Consider the following 7,404-nt stretch of genomic DNA (forward strand, 5'->3'; position numbering starts at 1 on the left):
GACGTGAACACATAATGGGCTTATATTTTATGAATTAAAAAGTATTTTTAAATTTCTCAATTTTAATTGCTAGCACAATAAATGTTTATAGACATAGCCTGCACAAACAAAAGCTCTTTGGGTACTTAACAATTTATAAGGCTACTGAGGAATTCTGAGAGCAAACTCTCAGAGAACTGCTCTAAATCATACTCCACATAAGGCTAGCTCCAAAGGTAGTCCAGCTTTAGCCAGTTTAAGGAGCTGGGGAGAGGGGGAAGGGAACAAAAAGGCTGACGACGAAGGTAAAATGCCTGCCTTTCTTATCTCTACTCTCTTGTCTTCCCCTTTATTTCTTTTTTTTTTTAATTTTTTTTGAATGTTTTTATTTATTTTTGCTTCAGAGAGAGACAGAACATGAGCAGGGGAGGGCCAGAGAGAGAGGGAGACACAGAATCGGAAGCAGGCTCCAGGCTCCGAGCTGGGCTCCAATGCAGGGCTCGAACCCACAGACCGCGAGATCATGACCTGAGCCGAAGTCGAAGTCGGACGCTCAACCGACGAGCCACCCAGGCGCCCCTCCCCTTTATTTCTTTTTAAAGGTACCTGGTCCAGAGACCACACTTTGAGAACCACTGACTGAGGCTAATCATGATCCATTGCCCAGCATTGGCATGTGGCTATCCGGATACATAGCCACATTAGCATTTCTAAATACGCTTAACGGCTTTATTTCTGTTTTATCCCTGCACAGATGAAAATAAATGCAAGCAGAGGCAAAAGCAAGAAGTCTTTGCAGACACCAGTGGGTCTTCAGTGCACCCAGCCCTCTCCTTCCCAAGCTTTTACCTTTTCTGATTTCCTCTTCCTATTGAATCCCTTTGTGGCTCCAATTCTAGAACAGTTATCCTATAATAGCTCATATTATGATTATTTAGGTAATTTCTTGTTTCTGCTTCTACCCTCTCTGAAGGACATGAGTAGGAGTACACGTGTACACACAAGTACACCCACACACAGGATGAGAAATTCTTAACTTGGGGGAGGGGGGGTGGTCCACAACATCCCAGGGGATTGAATTCACAAGTTTAGGAATTTGGACAGGAAAAAACTTACACATTTATTTTCACTAGCCTCTAACTGAAAGTTAGCATTGCTTTCTTATAAATGTAGACAGCACCACAGTAGCACCAGCAGTGTCTGTGACTTTATCACCAACAGAAACTATTGACATTTTTTTACATCCCATTAAAGTTGTGGATCTCTGGAATTACCATTTACACTCAACGCTATTTTGAAATTACAGGAGTTATCAGACTTGACCCTATATCCTGTTATTTAAAGCATTCATAAGGAAGCGTATGTGGGGCACCTGAGTGGCTCAGTGGGTTAAGCGGTCTGACTTCAGCTCAGGTCATGATCGCGGTCCATGAGTTTGAGCCCTGGCTCGGGCTCTGTGCTGATGGCTCAGAGCCTGGAGCCTGCTTTGGATTCTGTGCCTCCCTCTCTCTCTGCCCTTCCACTGCTCATTCTCTCTCTCTCTCTCTCTCTCTCTCTCTCTCTCTCTCTCCCTCCCTCAAAAAATAAGTAAACATTAAAAAGAAGAAGAAGAAGAAAAAGAAGCATATGTATAGGAGCTGGCTGGCTCAGTCAGGAGAGCATATGCCACTTGATCTCCTGGCTCTGAGTGCAAGTCCCACATTGGATGTAGAGCTTCTTTGGGGTGGGGAGGGGGGGAGGAAAATGAAACATATGCATTACCGTATCACAAATTTGCCTGTTTTTTTAAATAGTTTTATGACTATTTCAATATAATTGGTTTCCTTTGAAATTTTCACGAACTTTTCGTATTTAAAAGCATTATCCGAGAAGGAAGCCACGGGATTCACCAAAGGGATACATAGCAAAAAAAAAAAAAAGTATAGGGAGTAATAACCTCTGCTGCGGCGGTAATCTTCAATTCAGCAGGACGTTATTTCTTTTGTTGTGCATTGCACACAGTAGATGTCCAAAGAGCATTTACCGAATTGCATTTGGGGGATTTCAAGTAGTTCACTGGATGTTTTCCTTTTCCTCAGTGCCACTCCACCAAGGCTGGGCCAGCCCCCACCCCGCTTCCTCCCGAGAGAGGAAGTTGATCAAGCTATCGCCATCCTGCCTGCAATCCCCACAGCCTTGGAGGCCAAAGCTGGCTGCCTCAGAGTCAGATGCTCCTTTGTGTTTTCAAGCGAGTGTCATGCACATGAGATGATTGAGATTACGTTACAACGCAGTGGGTGGTATCAGAAACACTTTTCACTTGGAGCCCAACTCTATAGATGCTGCAAGCGTTTGCTTAGCTGGAGAAAGCCCTACTATCACCATTTATGTAAGCATTTTAGCATTTTTGCCCAAGTTCATTTACATTATTCATTTGCTTTGTTATGTTTTGTCTTCTTTTTACAATAAACTATACATTTCTGCCAACTCTTCATCTTTTGCTTCTTAGCAGCACTGCCATTTGCTTATGCAATATGGTGGTTTGCTCATGCTTCAAAAACCCAAAGGAAACCTTGTGCTACTTTTTCCCTTATTTTTCTTCCACATCTGCAATGACTCCTTTCCTGTTTACTTGTCTGAAAGCTCTTTTTCTCCTGCTGTTAAAGCTGGGCATGAGTGCTGTTCTTAAGAATCGAAGCAGACTTTCCGACGGAGCAGACATCAAGGAGAACACAAGAGTAAAGCCACAGGTTGATTGTTCTATAAACAAGCATGCAGCGATACAGTTGTAGGAAAACTCTCAATGAAAAAGTCATGGTGAAAGGGACACCCAGGATAAGAGCTATTAGCTTAAGAGGCTTCATAATACAGGTGCTTGGATGGCTCAGTTGGTTAAGCATCCAACTTCGGCTCAGGTCATGATCTCATAGTTCATGGGTTTGAGCCCCGCATCAGGCTCTGTGCTGACAGCTCAGAGCTTGGAGCCTGCTTCAGATTCTGTGTCTCCCTTTCTCTCTGCCCTTCTCCCACTCATCTGTCTCTCTTTCTCTCAAAAATAAACATTAAAAATTTTTTTGAAGTTTTCATAGTAATGCCCACATATAATGTCCTTTAGATAAAGGGCTCATGTTTCTGGAAAATAGCAGAGACCTCAGCAGTTAGATAACTGGTCTAGAGGCAGGTATCTTATCAAGACGTGGCCACAGAAAGAGTGAAGATCAGGGTTGAGAAATTCAGGCTTTGAAGCCAAGTAGAAATGGTGACAGGAGAGGAAGCCAGAGAATCCCAGCAGAACAGGCAGAGAACGCCAGCAGCAGAAATGGCTGGAAACTAAACCCGTGAGAGGCCAAATGAAAGCTTCTTATATTCTCCCTCTGGGTGACCAGAACTTCTCTCAAAGTATGGTAGTGGGTTCAAACCTTAGACAAGGGTTCAGGCACAAAGCTGCAGAGGGTTTGGGGAAGCAAGGATAGGAAACACCTTCATAGTGAGTTTCCCTGAGTTTCATGATGGTTTTTTAAAGATTTTTTTAAGGGCACCCAGATGGCTCAGTCAGTTAAGAGCCCCACTTCGGCTCAGATCATGATCACACAGTTCGTGAGTTCCAGCCCCACATGGGGCTCTATGTTGACAGCAGTGAGCCTGCTCCAGATCCTCTGACTCCCTCTCTCTCTGCCCTTCCCCCACTTGCTCACAGGCACTCTCTCAAAAATAAATAGATAAACATTATAAAAAACATTTTATTATTTTATTTTAAAAATAATCTCTACACCCAACGTGGGACTCAAACCTACAACCTCGAGGTCAAGAGTCCCATGCTCCACCAACTGAGCCAGCCAGGTGCCCCACAGTCCTTTTTTCTTTTGCTTTGTTTTCAAAAAATTTTATTAGGGAAATTTTCAGACACACACACACACACACACACACACACACACACACACACACACAGTAATATTATATAATGAACCCATGTACCTACCACACAGTCTAAACAATTCTCAACATTTTGACTATACTGCTTCAACTATAACCTCCCCTCAATTTTTTTAAGGTTCACCTGTTAGCTCTATGATTTCTACACTATCTTCCTCAGAACTGTGCCCCATTCTTGTGACTCCAACTACCATCTCAATGCCTCTGAGCCCCAATTGTGGAGCAACAGCCCCATCCTTTGATGTACCCTCAATGGTGTACCGGATCTGTCCATTTCAAGGTCCCACTGCACTTCGGTCTGTAGCAGATACTGTTGGCTGCCTTCCAAGCGGCCTCCCCACCTTAATGTTCTGTCCTGCTATAGAATCTCACTTAGTTGATACACCGGGGGGAGGTCTAGTAACCTTTCAGCCCTGGAGATTAATCTTCATTAGTCTAAACTGTCCATGATAGTTTCTTTCCCCTCTATTTGACTGATTTAGGAACGTGCATATGTTTTCCACAAAACTCTGCCGGTAAGAGTTTTCCTTACTCTTCTAAAGGAATATGAAAAAGGTACTCTCTTCCTTTCTTGGAGCCACTCACCAGCTAGGTGACTCTGAGCAAGTTACTTAACTTCTCTGTACTTCAGTTGTCTTATCTGTAAAATGGAGATGATAGAAGCAATTCATGGGGTTGTGGTAAAGAGCAAAGGAATTAATATATGCAAAGTGCTTACAACTGTATCTGCCCTATCAATAGTGCTATTATTTAGCACTATTTATTTTAACTATTATTATTATTTTGTAAGGGCGTGATGCTTGGAGCTTTGGCAGCCGTCTTATGACCAGGAAAGGACAAGGCTTGAGGATACAGACCAGCTCACCATGATGAGAGAAGAGACATGTGGAAAGGACTTCAATCATTGATGATGTCAAGCTACTGAATTAAACAACCTTAGAACCACCCTACCCCTGAATTTCTCATCAAGTGAGATAATAATTTTGCTTATTATATGTATCTCTTTGGTTGAATTTTCTATTTCTTGCAAACAAAAGCAGCCTAATTGATACATATGCCCCAAACCAGATTTCTTCTTCTCTAAGCCTGCCCAAGTTTATTGCCTCTGTCAAGGCATCACATTTCCCCATTCAGTCTTCTTTATAATTCCCCATATCTAGCCAGTTTGGTCATTGTTTCCTTCCAATTTTTTCTTTCCCTCCATTAGCAAAATTACCATTAGTGGCAAAAGAAAATATAGTGCAGCTAAAGCCCTGAATTAGCCGTCATGAGAACTGAGGGTCTCAAACAAAGTGAAAACATTGGTCGTGGCCAACTTTGTCTTGTTCATAGCTTCTAGCCCATTGTAGACATTCAGTGTATATTTGTTGAATGAATGGATGGAGGGATAGATGGATGAAGCATTTTCAAGTGAAGATATTTTATCAGAGGATAATTTTTCAGAGCAAGAAATCTTCCTCAGAGGTACCTGGCTGGCTCAGTCAGTAGAGCACGTGACTCTTGATCTTGGGGTCATGAGTTCAAGCCCCACGTTGGGCATAGTTAAAAAAGAAACAAAAACAAGTTCCTCTGCCAAATAAGTTTGTGTATTTGATTAACCATCAAACAAAATTGCTTCAGGACTCCTCAGAGCCTTCAATATGCTTCTATTCATCAAGAGAGGTGACTCTACTATTCAATGCCATCCCAGCTTCATTGACCAGAGAGGCATTGTTTTCTCAAATCACTGTTTTCTGGAGTTCCACAGAACATAGCTACAGGAGTTGATCTCAAGCTATTTTTGCCAATTTTGGCTTCAGGCAGAAGAGAAAACTCTAGAACAACCTATACCCTATATTGCTTTTCTGTCTACTCATTCTCATTTCCCACTGCAAAAAATAGTTGGACATAACAATGAAGTGTCATTCTACAGGAATATTAGGGGAGATTACGTATGCATCTATTTTTGCAATTCTAGTATGGCTTACTGATTGTTTAAATAATGTGTAAATGTCTACCGTCTAAATACCTGAAACTCGGGGCGCCTGGGTGGTGCAGTCGGTTAAGCGTCCGACTTCAGCCAGGTCACGATCTCGCGGTCCGTGAGTTCGAGCCCCGCGTCGGGCTCTGGGCTGATGGCTCAGAGCCTGGAGCCTGTTTCCGATTCTGTGTCTCCCTCTCTCTCTGCCCCTCCCCCGTTCATGCTCTGTCTCTCTCTGTCCCAAAAAAATAAATAAACGTTAAAAAAAAAAATAATAATAAATAAATAAATACCTGAAAATCCCATGCTAAAACCCTATTGATGCAAATATATACTACTGCATGTAGTAAATTAATTAAAACCCCAGAGCAAACTGGGGTGCCTGGGTGGCTCAGTCATTTAGGTGTCTGACTTTGGCTCAGGTCATGATATCACTGCTCCTGAGTTCAAGCCCTGCATCGGGCTCTGTGCTGACAGCTCAGAGCCTGGAGCCTGCTTTGGATTCTGTCTCCAACTCTCTCTGCCCTTCCCTTGCTCACCCTCTCTCTCTCTCTCAAAATATAAATAAACATTTAAAAAAACACAAAAAACAGAGCCAAACAATAATGATAAAGCTTAACTGGGCATGAAATGTAAGAATAGCAACTTTTTAAAGCCACAACCAACCTAAAACCATGCTAATGAAGCACTAAGAATAAAAGTGTCCTTCCTGAAAATTATGGGAATTTCTACCAGCCGTATATGTCCAGGTGCTATAGCAGCTGTGCAAGTCTGCTATCTCCCTGGAAGAACACTGAATTAGTCCTCATTAAACTCTAACAAATCATAATTGTAGTTTATGAATACCAGAACTTCATAACCCTTAATAACTCAGTAGGTTTCAACTAGGCCTTAGTTTTACGTGAAAATGAATGTCATTGGAATTGGCTGAGATAATGTGTTTAAGAAGCAGACACCGTACTTCTAAGGATGACTTCAATGGGGCCTGCCTAGATTAGCACGATGTGCAAAGAGCCCATGTGTTTATCTGCCTCATATGTTGGAGGCCCTCATGGAGGGCCCAGATTAGCCTTCATATCAGGACTATTTTATTAACTGCCCCTCGTTATTGCTACCAGATTAGTCTGGATCATCATCTTCTCCCACTTGAAAGATCTAATACCTACCAGTAAGAAAAGTTACCAACTGCTAAATTAGTACCTAGCAGTTTAGGGTCTCTACACCTCTCTAATGATGCTGAAAAGTTATCAAGGGAGGCCCGCCTGGCTGGCTCAGTTGGAAAAGCATGTGACTTGATCTTGGGATCATGAGTTTGAGCCCCACATTGTGTGTAGAGATTACTGAAAAAATAAACTTAAAAAAAAAAAGGATTATCAAAGGGAAACTGAGAGCTATTTTCAATATTTAAAAAAGCCTAAAGGGGGGGCACCTGGGTGGCTCAGTCGGTTGAGCCTCTGACTTCGGCTCAGGTCATGATCTCATAGTTCGTGGGTTCAAGCCCTGCATCGGGCTCTGTGCTGACAGCTCGGAGCCTGGAGCCTGTTTCAGGTTCT

This window comes from Puma concolor, chromosome A3, assembly GCF_028749965.1.
Source record: "Puma concolor isolate L17-30 chromosome A3, mPumCon1.1.hap2, whole genome shotgun sequence".
NCBI classification, from domain to species: domain Eukaryota; kingdom Metazoa; phylum Chordata; class Mammalia; order Carnivora; family Felidae; genus Puma; species Puma concolor.